Source organism: Mauremys reevesii, linkage group 3 (genome assembly GCF_016161935.1).
Source record: "Mauremys reevesii isolate NIE-2019 linkage group 3, ASM1616193v1, whole genome shotgun sequence".
Classification (NCBI taxonomy): Eukaryota; Metazoa; Chordata; order Testudines; family Geoemydidae; genus Mauremys; species Mauremys reevesii.
Genome location: NC_052625.1, coordinates 200,552,969 through 200,573,112, shown reverse-complemented (window position 1 = coordinate 200,573,112; position 20,144 = coordinate 200,552,969). Strand labels below are relative to the sequence as shown.

The following is a 20,144-nucleotide window of genomic DNA, read 5'->3' as shown; positions in this document are numbered from 1 at the left end:
GAACTCATCGCCACAAGATATCATTGAGACCAAGCACTTAATATGATTCCAAAAAGGACTGGACATCTCTGTGAATAACAAGCATGGCCACAATTATGTTAACTGGAGTAACAGGTTTCTGTTAGTGATGTAAATTCTCATGCTTCGAGGATTAACCAGCCATGAATTTCCAGGCGTTAAGAAGAAGCCTCCCTTACAGGCAGGTGAATTGTCCACTGTGGTGTTTCTTCCACCTACCTCTGAAGCAGCTGGTCATGGACGCTGCCAGAGATGGAGATACTAGACGGATGGACCAATGGCCTGACCCCTTATGGCAATTCGCCCGTGGCTATCCACATCTGGTCAGCTTCGTGGGCCAGTGCAGAGTGGGACGGGAGCTTGGCCCCATCTCCTCCTGACCCTGTTCCGGGTAGCCTGCACTCTGGAGGTTCTAGGAGCGAGCATGCGGCTGTGATTGTACTTTGTACCCTGTCCTTGTGCAGGGAATGTGTGTTGCAGGGAGGGGAGACCTCTTGTAGTCCTCTTCCCTGCCCTGCACATCCACACAGGGACAGGACACAATCCAACCCTGCCCCAGGACCTGAGCAGGATGAATACTGAAGGCCTCCTGTAATAGTCACTGGGAGCACTCAACGCTAGCAGGCTTGGGCCCTTAGCTACTTAGCCAAATACTGAAACACTCCTGTTCTTTCCCTGACTGTGTACAAACGTCTTTTCCCCTCCCGGCTGTCTTTCTGTTCCTCTGAGCGCTAATCTGCCCCACAGACACCAAGCCAGCCCATAGCACGCTCAGTCTGTTTCTTCAAACAGCAGCTTCCATTGTACTTTCAAATAAAACAAATGAACTATGCTGCTTGAACACAGCATAGAGATTTTTATGTCAGCGGGAGCAAATATCAGAGCGCTTATTCCTTTCCGGCAGGAAAATGCCTCCCCTGCCCCCAACCCTCCTTAAACCCATCAGTTTGCGAGACTGTTGTCATCGAATCATAAATGACACATGTTCATATGTTAAAACTAATATGGCAGCCCTTATTTTTATGTATTTTATATATAATATAAGGTCAAAATGAGAGGGAGTGTTGTCAAGTGGTTAGAGCTAGAGACATTCTATTCCTATGTCTACCCGCTGACTTGCTGAGTGACCTTACAGGCAAGTCATTTAGCAGCTCAGTGCCTCAGTTTACCTATCCGTGAGCATGAGAATAATCACCAGACATTCACTTCTCTTGAGATGATCATCAAGATGTATTGACCAAACAGAGAGATGCTGACTGAAGCCAAGCCACTTCCGGGACAGAGGACAGTAGATATTTAACAGTGCATGGCAATATGAAGAATGCCAGTGTGATGGGGTGTATTGGGCCCTTTGAGGCTCCTTGCTGGAGGCTTCGCAGTCCTACCACACCCCGCCCCAGAGAAGGAGCAGCGAAGTTGGGTCCTCCAGGCCTGCCTAGAAAGGCTGCAGGGAAGCAGCCAATCAGAGTGCACCAGGCTCAGTTAAAAGGAGGTGCAGGGACTGCCCAGGTCAGTTGCTGGCTAGGACCAGAAGGATGGGGTGGACTGTGAGAGTCTCCAGGTGAGGAGGCCTGGGAGAGACCTGTTCAACAGGGAGCTTCAGCCTTGAGGTAAGGGTGAACCCAGGGAATAGCAGCAGCAGCAGCAGCAGCAACAACAACAACCAGGGCTGCCCAGAGGGGGGGTCAAGTGGGGCAATTTGCCCTGGGCCCCACAGGGGCCCCCATGAGAGTTTTTTGGGGCCCCTGGAGCGGGGTCCTTCACTTGCCCCTGAAGGGGTCACAAGATGGTTATGTGGGGGTCGTGAGCAGTCAGGCAGCAGAGCCGGCACTGTCAGTCCTGCCATGCCTAGCAGGGAGGGTCGCACTCAGAGGCTTGCTGGGAGGGGTCACCACTTCAAAAAGTTTGAGAACCACTGGGCTAGAGTTTAAACTGGGTCCGTGAGAACCGCTGAGGACAAATTGTCTCCAGGGAGGACGCTGTGGGGGCACGGCTCTAAACCAGGGCAGGGACAGACTTAAAGCTAGCCCAGGAGGGGCTGAGAACGGAGCCCAGAGACAGGGCTGCTGACATTACCAGCGACACAGGCACAAGCTCTGTTAGACCTTTGTTGGTGCATGTTGACTGCGTGTGACTTGGCCGGAGGGCTGAGCCACTCAAGACTCGCCTGATGAGGGAACTGCCGACGGGGGGCACCATGAGCAGAGAGTGCAGGTTCGCACACACCCGCCAGGAGAAGCTCAGGAGAGGGGCGTGCGCACCATCACGGCCAGTCTGTAGGAAAGATTGTCTTAGGAGGAGGGGATGAAATCTGGAGGGGACCCAGACATGGGACTGAGCATATTTTGGAAGATAGGCATTCCTAGCTAACCCCGAACAAGCACACTCATAAATCCTTCCAGAGACACAATAGTAAGGAGCGTCCGTGCATTTCCCTGGGATTCTTCACTGCACAAATGTGCTGGCTTTGCCTTCTGGCCCAGAAGTGGCTTGGCTTCCGTTAACACTTATCTCTTGGAGGCTGCCCTTATTGTAACCATTGTCATGGCCATCCTCAAGTCACGCCGCTCTGATTCCAGTGTTTTGCGCTGGCGCTTTGCGCACGCCTTCATTCTGTCCTTGGAGAGAGAGGATAATACACATCCTGGTTGTCTAGTTGCATTACTGCCAGGCTGTAGGGAGGCTCTCCGCACTGGAGGTTGCTCAGAAGACTCGTATCTGGAGGGGGAGGCTTCCAGAATGCTAATTTGAATGTGGACCCAGACCAATGATGCTTGTTGCCTATTGCCAGGTTGATAGTTTTCAGTCTGATTTCTGGTATCTGCCTCATGCTTAGCTCCATCTTGGCAGAAAGGGGGAGGCCCGATTGAGAATGAAAGGTTTGCCATAGATCAGACAACTGTCTGTTTTACTCGAATAACCTAGAACTGGTCGATTCCCAAGGCTCCGAAAATGTTCAATATGTCTTTTATAGTTGGTTGTGCAATGATACATCTCGGGATAAACAGCTCCTGCAAGTGCCCACCTTGCAACCAAAAACACGAAATGCAATGTGCATTAATTAGAACCCCTTGGAAAACAAAATGGGCCTCCCAGGAGAAATTCCACAATTGCAATATTAGTTTTTGGGCTGAATTGGGGAGAAATGATTAAGTAGCCACACTTTTTTTAAATTAAATTTAAAAGTTCCTGAAAAATTTGGCTTCAGAAATGTCTAAATGTTACATTACGATTTTCTCGATGGACAATTTCACCAAATGGAGTTTTCAAAAGCAGAATATTTTGATTTTGACAAAAACCCCTTGCATGATGGGAAAATATTTCATTTGAAATTTTTCAGTGAGCCCTAACACCACTAATTTGCACAGAGCCTTGCAGCTGACAATTGCAAACCAGTTTGTAACCATTATACATTATTATTCAGTTGAATTAATATGGCACTTCAGAGCCCTAGTCACAGACCAGGATCCTATTGTGCTAGGCTCTTACAAACAGAACAAAAAAAACAGTCCCTGTCCCAAGGAACTTACAATCTAAGTAAGAAACACAAGCTGGCAGACTGATACACACAGACTGAGAGGGGAATACAAGTAGACACTGAGATAGTATTGGCTGGCATGATCTGCAATGGTCTCTGCACACCAGCAGCTGACCTGTTGTCAAATTTTGTGGTGGCATCATTTCAAGGTAGAGTTTTAAGCAGGGATTTGCCACACAATAATGTGTTCATTATGAAGGGCAGCACGGTAGAAAGCACAAAGGTGCTTTGTCTGAAAATGTTTGTATTTGTTACAACGTAAGTCTCAAAACACCTCTGTGAAGAAAGCATTAGCATTTTTCAATTGAAGCATGCAGAGCTTAAGTGGCTTGCCTAAGGTCTTTCAGTAAATCTGTAGCAGAGTCAGGGAGCGAACCTAAAAGGTCCTTAATCAACGTCCTGGCCAGTATCCACCAGACCATGCTTCTCCATTACTCTAACGTTGGTGTACATTACTACCAATGTTATTACGGTTTGCACAATTATTCAGCCCATAGCATTTTGCTTGACAGCATCCTACATGAGGGAATTCCTCAAGTTGACTATTTCGTTTTCTTTGTTTTAATGGTACCAGCCATTAATGTGACTAAGTGAAGCCCTGTTCCTTGGGAGAGGGCTGTGTTTACTGGCATCTTCTGCTCTTGCAATTGTTCTTTTTCTTTGCTGTTTGATGCATTTGTTTCGAGAGCTCTTCAGCACGCTGTGACTTTGACTACTAGGTGATTTAGCAGATGGTAGTTGCAGTGCAACGTATTACATTTGGCATCTCTGGTAGAGGCTGAACTTCAGGATGGAACTGGAACGTAAAAATCATGTTGTCTCTCTCAAGGATTAAAAATTGGTGCTGTTTCTGAGCATTCGCTGTGGACATCGCGCACAACTTAAGCAAAAGCGTGGATGTCTCTAAGGTGGGGCACAAAGTGGGCAGCGGAGCAGACGGTTTTGCGTCAGGGAATGACACCAGCTCAGGAGGTCTGAGTTCAATTTCTATCTCTGCCAGTGACTATGTGTGATCCTAGGCAAATCTCTTACAGCTAGATTGTCAATCTCTTGCTCCCACTGGTGAGCAGTTCCTCACACAAGCACTCCCACTGAGGTCTATGGGACAGCTTACATGAGTAAATCCTTATCAGCAGGGTGTGTGTGTGTGTGTCACAATCTGGCACTTAGCCTCTCTGTGCTTCAGTTCTTCATCTGTTAAATGGTGATAATACTTCCCTTTCTCCTGTGTTTTGTCTGTCTCGTTTGTGTTTGTACAGCACCTAATGCAATAGGCCCTTGATCTTGACCGGGACATCCAGGGGCTACCCTTATGGATCTGAATGGCACCCCCATTCCATCCTTAACTCCTGCTCCCATATGGGCTAGGGGGCAGCTGCACATTGTGGTGGTTAGAGCAGAGTAGAACCACGCAGATCAGCTGGAAAGAGGGAACCGGAAAGAGGCTGGCTGTGGAGTAACTTTAGAGAGGGAGGCTGCTTTTTACCCTCTGGCTAGCTGCAGGCCTCCTAGGAAACTGGGAAGGCTCCAAATGTGAAAGCAGTCTAAAGAAAGCTGCTGGAGTGGTAGGACTGACAGGCTGGGACCGGGACTGAAAGGGAGTTCTTGTATGCAAGGCTCCTAATGGAAGCCTCGGCTAACAGTGCCATAGGGGACACTCTGAGGTCTTGGCCTATGTGTTCTTTGGTTTCCTTGGTTCACTAATAAATTGCCTTAGTTTTCGAGTTGATGGCTTGTGACCTAATTCAGAACTAGCACTCTCTGGAGCAGCAGCATCCACCCTGATTGTCGGAGGGGCAAAAAACAGCACAGCAGCTGGGGTGGCATAAGGGGCTGGCAGAAAGGCTGAGGAAGTTGTGGCTTCAGGAAAAGGAGGTCTGGCCAGCGAGAACATAAGAACGGCCAAACTAGGTCAGACCAGTGGTCCATCTAGCCCAGTACCCTGTCTTCAGAGGGGATGAACAGAACAGGCAATCATCTAGTGATCCGTCCCCTGTTGTCCACTCCCAGCTTCTGGCAAACAGAGGCGAGGGACACCATTCCTGCCCATCTTGGCTAATAGCCATTGATGGACCTATCCTCCATGAACTTATCTAGTTCTTTTTTGAACCCTTTTATAGTTTTGGCCTTCACAACATCCTCTGGCAAGGAGTTCCACAGGTTGACTGTGTTGTGTGAAAAAATACTTCCTACTGTTTTTTTTTTTTAAAAAACCTGCTGCCTATAAATTTAATTTCGTGACCCCTAGTTCTTGTGTTATGAGAAGGAGTAAAAAACACTTCCTTTTATATACTTTCTCCACACCAGTCATGATTTTATAGACCTCGATCATATCCCCCCTTACTCGTCTCTTTTCCAAGCTGAAAAGTCCCAGTCTTATTAATCTCTCCTCATATGGAAGCCATTCCATACCCCTAATCATTTTTGTTGCCCTTTTCTGAACCTTTCTAATTCCAATGTATCTTTTTTGAGATGGGGTGATCACATCTGCACACAGCATTCAAGCTGTGGGCGTACCATGGATTTATATAGAGGCAATATGATATTTTCTGTCTCATTATCTATCGCTTTCTTAATGATTCCCAACATTCTGTTCGCTTTTTCAACTGCTGCTGCACATGGAGTGGATGTTTTCAGAGAACTAGCCACAACTCCAAGATCTCTTTCTTGAGTGGGAACAGCTAATTTAGACCCCATCATTTTATATGTATCGTTGGGATTATTCTTTCTAATGTGCATTACTTTGCATTTACCAATGTAGCCACTGCAGTAGTGGTAAAAGCTAGATTTGGCTCCATTTGCATAATGGGACATACAGAATTGCAAAGCACTTCTATACACGTCTATGTAACGTCAGCCAATGTGTGTTCGATCACCCCTGTGCCTGATGCACAAAGGATGTGACTCTGTTAGAGCCCCCACCTACAGAATACGGCTATCCAGCTCAAAGCTGTGGAGACTCCTTCTGTCCGCTCTGACGCTGGCTGAGATGGTGGCTACCACACTCGCCCGCCTGGTGCAAAGCTAGGTCCCGCCCGAATTCCACAGCTACCTCAGTCCGTGTCAGAGATGTAACTGGTGCACCTTTAGCAACTGCCAAAAAGCACCCACTCGGGAGACAAATTCGTCTAAGGGCTTTGCAAAGTGACTTAATGCTCATCTGTGTGTTGTTGTTTTTTAAAAAAGGAGTAACAGGCCCCTGCTGAAGAGTTCTGCCTGCCTGAGCTGGGAAGAGCTGCCTCCCAGGCTTTGAAATACCTCCCACGCTTGGAATCAAGCCCCAGAATTTGAAAGCCACCACTATGCCATTATATTAATAACCCAATAGACAGAGCCACTTCATTGTTCTTTAAGACAGGCAACTCTCTTGCCTCTTTGCTACATGCTAGGAGACCCCTGATGACTTGGCCAGCCTCCACAGAGGAGGTTACATTTGCCAATGAGTCTAAAGGCACCTGCTAATTTCAGCCTGGGTGAGCCCCTGCGGCCTTGCATGGCTAGATGCATCCTTTTCCCAAAACGATTCGCATTGGTTTGCTAAAGGACAGAAGAATCCCCTTTTGATAGCATCACAATTCTCCTCATTGGAAAGAACAACAGCAGGAGTTAAAGTAAGGGGGAGTATGTGGGGAGGGGATATAGCATCCCCTCCTGTTTAAAGCAGAGGGAGAGGCTTCCCCCCCCCCCCCCCGCCTCCCTGTCAATCTACTTTAACCACTGAGCAAAGATGTCGCTTCTGCGGCGGATCCACACTCTACACTGTGCTGACTAGGCCTCAGCTGGAGTATTGTGTCCAGTTCTGGGTGCCATATTTCAGAAAAGATGGGGACAAATTGGAGAGAGTCTGGAGAAGAGCAACAAAAATGATTAAAGGTCTAGAAAACATGACCTATGAGGGAAGATTGGGTTTTAGTCTGGAAAAGAGCAGACTCGGGGGCGGGGGACGGACGGACATGATAACAGTTTTCAAGTACATAAAAGGTTGTTACAAGGAGGAGGGAGAAAAATTGTTCTTAACCTCTGAGGATAGGACAAGAAGCAATGGGCTTAAATTGCAGCAAGGGCGGTTTAGGTTGGACATTAGGAAAAACTTCCTGTCAGGGTGGTTAAGCACTGGAATAAATTGCCTAGGGAGGTGGATGGAGATTCCACATCGGAGATTTTTAAGAGCCGGTTAGACAAACAGCTGTCAGGAGTGGTCTAGATAATACTTAGTCCTGCCTTGAGTGCAGGGGACTGGACTAGATGACCTCTCGAGGTCCCTTCCAGACCTATGATGCTATGAAGATGCATGCTAGCACAATAGCCTCTCTCTCTCTCCCACACACAGTATGACTGTGTATTTGAATTCAAGGTGAACCATGGCTCCCAAAACTTATATGGCCTGATGCCTCATAATGGCTCTATCAGTGAATTTCATGTACCAAAGAGACAGTCTTCCTCCAGGCCAAAGGGTTTCAGTGGGCTTGCTCCCATAAGCCCTCTGCACAGAGAACTCCCACAGAAGCCAAACAAGTCCCCCTCCCCTCCCAATGCCACGCTTGCGATATTTGGTCCAATGTTTACCTGTGAAGTTGTATTTGCCTGTTGCCATCACTCTGCTCGAGGGGCACATCCCATATTGGGTTGCCAACTGTGTAATCACACAAACCCAATCACCCTTTCCCTGTCCCTTCTCTGAGGCCCTGCCCCATCCCTACTCCCTCTGTCGCTCACTCTCCCCCACCCTCACTCGCTTTTACCGGGCTGGGGCAGGGAGTCAGGGTGTGGGAGGGGGGTGATGACTCTGCGCTGGGGCCGAGCGGTTTGGAGTGTGGGAGGGGGCTCCGGGCTGAGCCTGGGGAAGGAGGTTGGAGTGCAGGACGGGGTGCAGGGTGCCAGCTGTGGGAGGGAGTTTGGGTGCTGCAGGGGGTTGGGGTACAGGAGAGGGTGAAGGGTGTGGGCTCTGGGAGGGAGTTTGGGTATAGGAGGGGGCTCTGTGATGGGGTAGGGGCTTGGGGTGCAGAATCAGGTGCAGGCGCTGGCTGGGAGGTGCTTACTTCAGGCAGCTCCCGGGCGTTGGCGCTGTGGGGCTAAGGCAGGCTCTTTGCCTGCCCTGGCCCCGCACCGCTCCCGGAAGTGGCCAGCATGTTTCTGTGGCCCCTGCAGGGGGTGGCAGGGATCTGCATGTGCTGCCAGTGCCCCGAGCACTGCCCTCGCAGCTCCCATTGGCCACAGTTCCCGGCCAATAGGAGCCGCAGAGTCGGTGCTCAGGGTTGGGGCAGCACGCGGAGACCCCCTACTTCCTCCCAGGGGCTACAGAGCCATGCCAGCTGCTTCCGGGAGTGGCGCGGGGCTAGGGCAGGTAGGGAGCCTGCCTTAGCCCTGCTCCACCGCTGGACTCTTAGCGCCTAAAATCTCCCGATTTGGCTTCTGTAGCCTGCAGGAGATAGGGCCTGATTCCGGCAGACTCCCAGCGAAACTGGGAGGGTTGGCAACCCTAAGTCCCATACCCATATGTTTCAGTGGAAATATCAGCTGGTGCCTCTCCTGACAATGGTGCAGTACTGTTGTTGATGATGCATTGTTCCTCCCAGTTAAGGTAATGCTGTCCTGTTGTGTGATATTGAAAGGAACACAGGCACTGCTAGGCTGGAACTGATGCTTGTTCCATCCTGTCTCTGACAGTGGCCAGCACCTGCTGCTTCAGAGGAAGCCATAAGAAACCACATGCACTAACAGAAAGGGGGGCGGGGAAACCAGGCTGGTCGTCTCATGCTAGTTTTAAGGGTCTTTGATGGGCATCTATAGCCGATAAACAGTCCTTCGCCCCAAGCTGTTGATGAACGTAGTCTCTACAGCAAATTCCTCCTGTCAAAAAGAGATCACCCTTTCGTGCCCTCTCTCCCCTCCAAGTTTCCCCAAAGAATAGTAGTTGAGAGGAAGAAACAGAACTTCAGATGCCACCAGCTTGACTGAGCAGCCCTGAGGAACTAAGAATAGCGCTTGTGTATCACCATGACGACATCTCCTTAGCAGGAACATTGACTTTAATCACACATTAGATGAGCGCAGGCCGGCTCTGTTGCTATATAAAGAGCAACTTTCGGCAAAGGCAGATGATGGCTCATGCACTGTGCGGAAGGAAGCCAAAGGGCTATCAGTACCAACTGGAGCCCACCCTTTTGTTGCATGGAGTTGGAACAAATACAAGTTTTCAAAGCAGGCATTCTTACTGGCCCTATCGGTGCAGGGTTCTTTGATGCTGCTACACCTGCTATGCCTGAGTAGTACATCGCAAATCATAGATGGTGCAGTTGGACCCAACTGGAAGACCCCCTGCAATGCCCAGTCAATGAGCTGAGTGTGGACGAATGGGATGTGGATGAACTACCAGTCTACTCCAGGTAACTTGGTTCCCTTCACCCTTGTGGTGAGCACAGCACAGAGGTTTTGCAGACCTCCCACATAGTCCACTGCAACTCAGTTAGGTCTCCTTTTCTCCTCTGCAGCTGGTTTCTTGCAGGACAAGGCAGTACATGTCCAAGGGCAAGAATTTGCCTGTGAGCCCATTGCTTGTGCTTTAACAGTTTTTGCTCTTGTTACCTGCACAACACTGTTCCCACCTAGAACATAAGAGCGGCCATACTGGGTCAGAATGAAGGTCCATCTAGTCCAGTATCCTGTCTTTCAACAGTGGCCAATGCCAGGTGCCCCAGAGAGAATGAACAGAACAGGGAATCATCAAGTGATCCATCCCCTATCGCCCATTCCCAGCTTCTTGCAAATGAAGGCTAGGGACACCATCCTTGCCCTTGCTGGCTAGTTGCCATTGAATGCCCTATCCTCCATGAACGTATCTAGTTCCACTATCTCATAGTGGGATGAACCAAACACTCCTGGTAACGCTGAGGGTTACAGACAATAAAAACTGGTTTAGTGGCAAGAACAATCTTTTATGATTCAACTGTCAAGTGTTTATACTTCATCAGGATTTTCTCAGTCAGACGTTCAAGGCAGCAGTGTCGCGCGTGTTCCTTGTTTTGTTAGAAACATACCAGCCTGACAGTCCAGTTGGGTAACTGGAGAAACTAGTACACTCTGGAGAAACTCAGCCCCAGGATATTAAAGGACCAGTAAGTGGGTGGCAGCACGGGGAAACCTTTCAGACTTGCAGCTGTAGGTCGGGGGATGGAGCAGAGAGGGCTGTGGCTATTATCACATGCAGCTGAAGATTGTGCAGGCAGCTTCCATTGGCCAAGTGAAAGTCGGCTCCATACATTTCGATGTTACTGTAGGTGTGTGGAAACCTCTAAACGCTCATCGTAGCTGCTCAAGCAACTCCAGGGAGTTGGGTTAGCAGCAAGGTGATGTTTAGAATGGCCAGCTGGCAAGAAGTTTCTGCAAGGAGCAATTTGCTACCTCATGCTGCAGCAGCAATTCCGTAAATGACCTTCTGGTGGAACACTAGGTCCGATTCTCTTTTCACTTATACTGGTGTGAACCTGGAGTACCTCCACTGAAGTCAATGGGGGTCACACCGCCATAAAACCCCTGCCAATGAGAGCAGAATCAGGTTTGTTCTTCTGATAACTGGTATGGCAGATGCTCCGCTTTGGGCCGTTCTATAAATGTTAAATACATAGGAGCTTTGCTTAACTAGTAATTCTGGAATGGGACACTGGAGATCCAGGTTCTCTTCCTGCCTCTGGCACAGAGGTCCTGGGGCAAGTAACTAAGGGCTTGTCTACACTGTCAGTGCTGCACCTGTGCTGCTGTAGCGTGTAGTGAAGATGCTACCTATGCTGACAGGAGAGCTGCTTCCATCGGTGTAGGTACTGCATCTCTCCAAGAGATTATGTAAATGGGAGAAGCCCTCCTGTTGACCTAGAGTGGTTCACATTGGGGGTAGGGTCAGTATAACTAGGTCTTTCAGGAAGGTGGATTTTCCACCCCTCTGAGTGACAGTTACACCGACTTAAGTTGGACTATAGACCAAGCCTAAGGCCTTGGTCCAGCAAAGCTCTTAAACGTGCTCTAAACACAACTAGTCCCACTGACTTGCTAATGAGACCCCTCCTATGCTCAAAGTTATGTATCCCCTTAAGTACTTTCCTGGATGGACCTTGATCTCTCTGTGCTTCACTTCCCAGTCTGTAAAATGGGGATAACCAGTCTGTAGACCTGCCCACAAATAAAGCACTCAAAATGCTGCACCGATGCGGCTGCGCCTCTGTAACGCTTCAATGACGATGCTACCTATGCCAACGTGAGAGCTTCTCCCGGTGGCGTAGTTAATCCACCTCCATGAGAGGTGGTAGCTAGGTCGAGGGGAGAAGCCCTCCCATCAACAGAACTGTCTACACTTAGGTTGGTATAACTCTGTCACTTAGGCGTGTGGATTTTTCACACCTCTGAGCAACATAGTTTTACTGATGTAAGTTTATAGTGTAGACCTGACCTTAGAGTCCTGCTGTGAAGATAAACCCCATCAATGTTTGTCTGGCACTCACGTGCTAGAGTGTTGTGGCATAGAAAAGCCTACGCAATGCAGGAGAGACAGTGAAACTGAAAAAAGGCTAATAATGGTCAGTAAGCCCCAGAGCTACCAGGCCTAGAGGGATAGACCTCTTTACTTCCCCCCTGTGAAAGAAAGGGGAAAAGTTAGTTCTGGCAGGTTTGATTTACATAGTGTAATTTCACCCCAGTACACTTCTGCTCAGTGCTTTATGGTGTATTGTTTGGAGGTTGGTTGTGTCTGTTTTGGAAATTATATGAAATGGTGCATATTAACATAAGAGTGCAGGGGACTGGACTAGAAGACCTCCTGAGGTCCCTTCCAGTCCTACAATTCTATGTACTTAATGGGGGAGGAACTATGAAAGGTAAAGCCTGGCAAAAAGTGGGTCACCTGGTTCTAAAAGGTAGTGAGTGGCCCAAACTCCAGGAGACAGTGACAATAGAAGGATTCTATCTGGGAGACAAGGTTCAGAGATTCAGGTTCTGTGTTGGGTTCTGCTGGGAACTGGGTTTCCTATCCAGAGCTTTGGAACCCTGTGAGATGTTCTTTTGCCGCACTAGCAGTGGCATGGACTTGACTCTGCAAGACTGCCCGAGTGGAGTGGAGCAGGATCTACTGCTGCTGGACTCTAGACTAAAGCACCCAGGTTGGGAGAGCTGCCTCACACCATCCACTTGACCACCACTAGATCTAATCAGGGTTATGAGTGAGTTGTAGGTGGGATGGAGTTTGTATAGTGGGCCTTACCCATAGGCAGCAAATTATATGGGCCCGTGGTGCCCTTTCTCCACCAATATGTAGGAATGTGGGCCTGGCTCCACCAATGTTTGGGCTTATATTTAATCAGAGCCGTCTTGTTCGTAGGATCGACTAGGGCGAGCACCCCGGGTCCTGCGCTTTGGGGGGCCCCATGCTTCAGGGGGATGTGGGATCCAGGGGGGAAGCCTGGGGGGCTATACCCTGCCTCTTCCCAAGCCCCTGCCCCGCCTCTTTCTGGCTTCTGCCCCCTCCCCCGAGTGACACCGGTGAGGCCGAGTGGAGCAGGGCAGGCTGGGGCAGGGTCGCTTGCTGCTGCCGGTGCCAGTCCCCCCACTAACCCTCCAGGCCACCCTGGACCCTGCATCCCCCTGAGGTTCAGGGCCCCCAAAGCATGGGGCCTGGGGCAGTCCTATGGATGAGACGGCTCTGCTTGGACCCATTCTGGGCACCACCAAAAATTAGACAAACCTGGTGCCCAAGGCCCTACCCATGTACTCTAGTTGGGTTTTGCTGATTTTTATTCCGTAAATATCCGCTTACTGTGTTTTCCCCAAATAAAGGGCTTAGGTGACTTCACATTCCAGGGGATTCCTGAGCTGGAAAGGTGACTGGGGGAGGTTGCATTGTAGTTTCCTGGTGCCAGACCTGGGAGTGCAGCTCTGGGAGGAGACTTAAGCCATGTTTCATTCCATTTAGAAGAGGTTCCCTAGATTTACGTAACCTGGCTTCTATTGCTGCCATCTATAGCTGGCAGAAGGGTGACAGATGCAAATAACTTGGTTGCTGCAGGCAGCAGCGAGCAGCATCACTTACTAGATAGAGATGTATCAAGTGCCTCGTGATACCTTTATACCACTTGAAAGCTCAGATACTCTGCTCTCAGGTGGTATCAGCCATTCACTTTTTGCTCTGGTGGATCAGAGTCATCAGACATTAAATCTGTCATTTGGTCCCTCAGGTGTTTTCTGTTAGCTCTGACCCAGAGCTCATTCTAGCAGCTCTCAGACCAGAGAAGCTTTGCTAAGCGCCTTGCTAAAAAGCATTTGTAACCTTATTTTTTTTAACAGCAAGTAACTCACAAATGCTACTGCACAGAGCGATTTTCTTTTCTTTCTAGACAACTGCGATAGCCATGTGTGAACATCATGACAGCCCCGCTAATTTTCTACCAGTTTTGGGAGCTATTGATTTTTAGCCATGTATTATGGGTGCTGAACACTTGAAAATCTGATGCCAAAGCACTCAGAGCAGATGGATGATCGAACTTCAAATTACAAATTTCTAAAAAAAAAATAATGAGAAGCCATTTCATCCCTTGAGAACGAGTAACGTCAAATTGTATATCAGGAAGAAGCTGTCTGAGGAGAGCTATTAGACTGTCAACACTAGAAACTCCATCACCTGAGATTTTTAAAATTACGCTGGATAAAGCATTAGAGGATATACTGTGCTGGCTGGTATATGGACTAAACGTCCTATTTACCATTCCTGCTCTAGTGTCCATATGATATGTGATGAGAATGACATGCAGTAGCTTTTAACACACTGGTTACGCTGCTAGATACATTCCAGCCAGAGATTTTTATGAACAATATGAATTGAAAATGTGGCCTGTGGCCTCATAAGTGCTTCCTGAAATTTTGTTTTGTTAGTGGCCTTTAGATGACATACAAAAGGAATCCTTTGCATTGTATCTTGTGATCTACGGGATGTGATGATTCCATCTCTGGTAAGAGCACAAGTCCTCAACTCAATAAGGCAGAAATTTTCAGCAATCACAACTGAATCCAGACGTTCAACAGTGCTAGGCTCCTACTTTCATAGATTTGAAGGGCGGAAGGAACCATTATGCTCATCCAGTTTGATCTTGTGCGTAGTACAGGCCATAGATGCCATGCAGGCCCATTGGCTGCTGAGCTGTTTTGAGAATCTGGTCATCGCATGCGCAATAGGAGATGTGGGGTGCACACTTTGTTAAGTCTGGTCTCCATTTAGGTGTCTAAATGGGAGCTGAATTCTTTTCAAACTCTGCCCTCCCGTTGTAGGTTCTGAACCCTTAAAAATGTGGCCGGAGATTAATACAATTCTAGATCATTTCTTTTCAAACTGAAAACATTTTAAAATAGCTCACTTCCCTGTCTGGAAAATGAAAACTGACTTGTCAGTTTCTCTCGCAGGTTCTTATTTGCTAGTTCCACACTACAACATTCCGGTTAGACTCGTTGCCAGGAATGTTTATTTTGTCTTTTGAAAAAATGTCTATTTTTTTTTTACATTTCAAATGTTTTTATTGGCTTTACCTCCTGTAAACGCTTATTTTTTTTTAATACATAAATGTAGGGCAAACCACCTGACAGTGACCCTTTTAATTAATGGTTGTAATTGAGGAATATGACCTCTAGATGGCAGAGTTTCCTTCTTTTGTGCTTTCTCGTCTCTAGCCGCTCACTTCCATTCAACATAACTAAGCTTATTGCAACAGAGAATGTTTGCTGAGATAGATCTCTTCTGATATCTATGTAGTCTGAGAGTAGATGGCTCAGCAGATTGCTACTGGGGTTAGAGGTCTTTTCTCCTTTAATTCACCAGTTCTGAGTTAGCGCGTGATGGTTCGGTGCACACATCTCAAGTGTCCTTTATATGAGGGCCAAAGTGCCCTGCATTCCACCTACAGCTGGTGACCCCCTCACTTTCATTATGGAAAATTACAGACAAGTGCAGAACCTTGAAACCAAGGTTATAGCAGAAATTTCTTAGCCCATTTAGATTGTAAATTCTTACGGGCAGGGATTGTCCCTGTCTCTGTTTATACAGGGCTCAGTGCCACGGGGCAGGTTGAGGAGAGCGGTTTGGAGACCTTTGTGAAATGAGTTCAGAGGTTTGGCTCCATTCCCCTGTGGGCGAGTGTCTACATCACACCTAGCACCAGCAGTGGCCTTGTCAGCAGAGATTGGTGGGGTGAATGAGCCATTCCAAATGAAATATCTACTTGGGCTTCTCCATGGCCTCCAAGGTATCTGAGCATCCCCCACAGGTATAGGGTTCTTTTTCTCTGGGCACTCGGGGATTTCATTTTTGGCCTGGTTTTATGCATTTTCCTCCCTCTTCTGGATTTGTTTTACCTCTAACATGGTGTTCCTGAGACTCTGTCAAAGAGGTGGGTTTCCACTTTGCTGTGGAGGTGCTGATCCCGTGTCATCCCGTGGCCTCCCAGGAGCGAGTCCCAGGTTTGTCAGCTGGTGTCTGAGAAAGCTCTATCTCCTGCACAGGGGAGTTTGACTCTGGAGGCTGACAGTGGAACAGAGCTATGGTGGTTCTTCTGGGAACCTGCTGGGCCAATCCCATGTATGATGAGGAAGCTGAGAACCGAAACCTTGAATGTGACCCAGTATTCTATGCAGATCCCAGTGTAGAGAGCAGAGGACTGGGGCGATGCAAGCTCCGGGACAGAGCAGATGTGTTGCTGCTGCTGTGATCTGAACCAGTTGTAGCTTATTTATTTATTATTAAGGTTGGCAATTTCATTCCTACATTTGCAGGAATAGAGTCCTAGATGTTAAGGCCTGAATAGCTCATGATAGTTGTCTAGTCTGAGCACCTGCACAGCACAGGTGAGGGGATTCCACCCAGCAAGTCCTGCAGAGAGGGAATTATACTTCCTCTCTCCTTAAGCAAACACAGTCAAGCTCAATAATGTGCAGTAACAAGAGCAGGAGGTCACAAATGATCACCACAGCCAAGTCCAAATCCACCAAGACAGGGCACAGTCATCTTGTGAACTACAGGTGGAAGGATGGGCCAGTGGTTAGGACACTAGCCTGTGAGAGGCTATGTTCAAGTCCCTTCTCTGCCACAACCTTCCTGTATGACCTTGGGCAAGTCACTTAGCCATTCTGCGCCTCAGTTCCCCATCTATAAAGTGGGGATAACAGCACTGCCCTGCCTCCCAGTGGCATGGTGAGGATAAATACATTAAAGATTGAAGTGCTTTGAGATCTAGTGATGAAAAGGTCTATGTTACACACCTGCATGATTATTATAGAGCCCCCCACTCCAAGGGAGCCCTGACTGGCGGGATTTGCTCAGACAGGAGAATCCAACCTCACAGCTCTGGTGGGCTAGAAAGCAGGCAGGAAATCCAGCTCATGCTTCCTGCTGCGAGCTCTCCTGCAATGGGAGAAGGAACTGCAGTTGCATGGGCTGCTGAGAGCACACATGTGGCAGTGAGAGCTGCCACTGAAGGTCTGAGCAGACCAGGCGTCCAAGCTCTGGGCTGTGGCCTGGGCCCAGGGAGCAGCCTAAGCATGGGGCCCCAATGAGCCTGCACCACAGTGACTGTGAGGATCAGACAGGAGTCCCCACCTCCGTGTCTGCTTGGCACTGATGGACGTGACTGTTGCTGATCACAGTGGTGGGGTGATTTCTGGGTGAATCCCTGCCTACCCAAGGGCAACAAGGAGGGGTCTCCATCTCAAGGCAAGGGGTGGGAGTTCGGAACTAACTATCACCAAGGGGAGCCCCCACCACGTGTCTTCTTTGGATTCAACCTGCTGCTCTTGATCCAGTTTCTAACCTCAGCTGGGAGATGGTTTCCTTTGCATCTGATAGGCAGGTGCCGTGGAGCTAAGTGTCACCACCATGTCTTCTCACAATCTCCCCTGGTGGCTCTATATGGAGACTGTAGCTGTCTTGGTGGGAGGATGAATCTCTGTGGGACTCTGCGGGCAGGAGCTCTGGAAGAGGAGAAGCAGGTGCTCATCTCTCTGGGTTGGGTCTGACAGCAACAGCTGAACCCATCTCAGAGCTGTCCACCTAGTGCCTGCCCCATCTCTGAGGAGGGATGGCAGGAGTCTATGGTCAGCTGTGTCAGATCCAGGGTAGAGGTCCAATCATGAGGATGAACATACAGCCCTTGTCCGTGACCACGAGGAGATCCCCCACTGGGGCCAAGAGCATTATTGCTGTTCCCATCCTGGCCTGAAGTCTGACTGAAAAGGGTCCAGGATACTGGCACCACCTTGGGGGAGCTGGACATAACCTGGGAGCGATTCTCAGCTGCCTTGCTCAGGTATGGGAGGACGAATACTAGGTGGTTGGAGATTGGTTGTGGTGAGCGATGGTATCTTCCCATCTCTACAGCTACAGCTCTGAGAGAACCAGGGACAGAAGGGCGACGTGTCCCTCTCTCTCCCAGCTCTGTACTACCCTGCTCCCCTCAACATACCTGATGTTTTGTGCATTCTCATGTGGTCCAACTCCCATTGTTGGTTGCAGCTCGGTATCCTGGTTCAGGTTAGTAGGGAAGCTTGCTTTCTTGCTGTCTCGGCCTAGAGGCCCTCTGTCTCCACAGGTGTCAGGCTGGAATGTTTAATTGGCACTAAAGTTATACAAAACTTTCTCTTTTTTTTCAGTCCAAGACCGTTCCTCATTATACAGAGAACAGTTCAAACAATCAATATGAAACCAAGAGTAAATGAAAAGTTACTTCATCAAATGGTACTTGGAACACAACAGCTCTGTTACTTAAGTATTAACCTTCAGACAGTTAGAAACATTACAGGACTAAACAGCCTAATTCTGTTAGCTTGGTTAAATTAACAGTTACACAGAAAGGAAGCATGGTCTTGTGGCTGAGGCACTAGACTGAGACGCTGAAGATTTGGGTTTAATTTCCAGTGATTCTGTGCTGTGGGCAAGTCACTTAAAAGCCTAGTGCCTCAGTTTTCCCATTTGTAAAATGGGGATAATGGTACTTCCCTACTTCACAGCTGTGATGAGAGGAGAAAGCCATGAATACCTGGGAGCAACTCCGCGGAAGGTGGTGGGAGCAATACAAGTAGATGTGGTGTTTCATTGCAAGCATAATGCTAGAAAAGAGCCAAGAGTGGCCTCTTCAAGCCAACCCCTCTGAACTGGGAAAGGAGGAGTTGGGCAAAGCCAAACCGGGTCCGTGGGTGATGTCTGGCTTCTGAATCAAAGCCCCACAGTTCCTGCTCCAGCTGAAAGCCATTCTAATGGCACCAATGTTTCAGGTTAGGAAAAACTCCATCACCTAGTGAAAGGTGCATGAGAATGTGAAGAAAGCTGCTGGAGTAAGAGTAGGGTGACCAGACGTCCAGTTTGTAAAGGGAAAGTCCCTTATTTAAGCCCTCCTGCAGGTGTCCTGACTTTTCTTCAAAGTGGGCAAATTGTCCTGTATTTTCTGTCGTCTTCCCTTCAGTACTGGCGGGTCCTGCTACTGGCCGGATCCCTGCTTGCCAGCCACCCGCCCACCAGGAGTGAGTGCGGGGTCCAGTGGCCAACGATGGGGGTGGATGTGTAAGGCTGGTGGTGGGGTGAAGATGCAGCACATGGGGCCGGCTGCTCCCCTTGCTGGTTCACCAGCACAACCCCCGCTGCGTGCCGGCTCTCGGCCAGCAGGGCCCCACCCTGTGCGCTGCAGCGGCTGGTGTGTGTGGGCAGGCTCCAGGTGGCAGCCGGTTACATGTCGCCTCTGCTACCCACCCAGCAGCCCTTTGTGTGCTTCCTCTCCCACTGTCCTCTCCTTGCTTTGTCCCCCACAGCCTCACTGCTCCTCCATACACCCCCTCCGCCACCCTGTTCCCAGCGCAGTGCGGAGAACCAGCCCCTGCTCAGAGCGCTCAGCTCACCAACACCCTGGCCGGCAGGCTCCTTCCTTCCCCCTCCAGCTGGACTGGTGCCCCAGGAAAGCCCCAAAGCTGCCAGCCCAGGGCACTGGCCAGGAGGAGCCGAGTTCTGCATGTACCAAAGCCCCACACAGCGCTGGCACGGGGACAGGAGCGCCACCAGCTTTTTTGGCGCCTTAGGCGGTGGAAGGTCCCGCCCCCGACAGAGGCGGCGGAAGGTCCGGCCGCTGTGGTTGCTGCCCCCCAAATGTTAGTGCCTTAGGCGACTGCCTATGTCGCCTAATGGGTTGCACCGGCCCTGCACAGGGAAGCCTCTCTGCCCCTCAGCTAAGCTCTGGCGTGACGGGATGGGGGGGTGAAGCGATTTCCAGCCTGTTCACACCCTGAACCTGCAGGCTTCGCAGCAGCCCCCGGGACAGGGGCTTAGCACCCTCTTTGCCCCACCCTCACTGCTCCGTCCCCTAGATACCCTCCCCCCTGAGCCACCTCTCTGGCCAGGTTCCCTGAAGCCCCTGCAGGCAGGTTCCCTGGGTCCTGGTACATGATTCAGCCTTAGGTCTTAATCCCTTCCTGCCCACACTGTAGCCGGAGGAGGATGGGTTATGTCGGTGGCCAGCAGCAGCCTGGAGGTGTTACCTGTCTTTTGACACTCTGGTCAGGAAGGGACTCGGGGAGAGGAGAG

At 49.5% G+C, this 20,144-nt stretch overlaps 1 long non-coding RNA gene across 1 annotated transcript in view; it reads left to right on the top strand.

The window, feature by feature from the left end:
- Window positions 1-1,542: 1,542 nt before the first annotated feature.
- LOC120400311 overlaps window positions 1,543-20,144 on the top strand; it is a 33,526-nt gene continuing 14,924 nt past the window's right edge. Inside the window, exons 1-2 of the long non-coding RNA XR_005595710.1 lie at window positions 1,543-1,628; window positions 18,227-18,311. This is a non-coding gene — a long non-coding RNA (uncharacterized LOC120400311). The remainder of the gene's footprint in view (window positions 1,629-18,226; window positions 18,312-20,144) is intronic.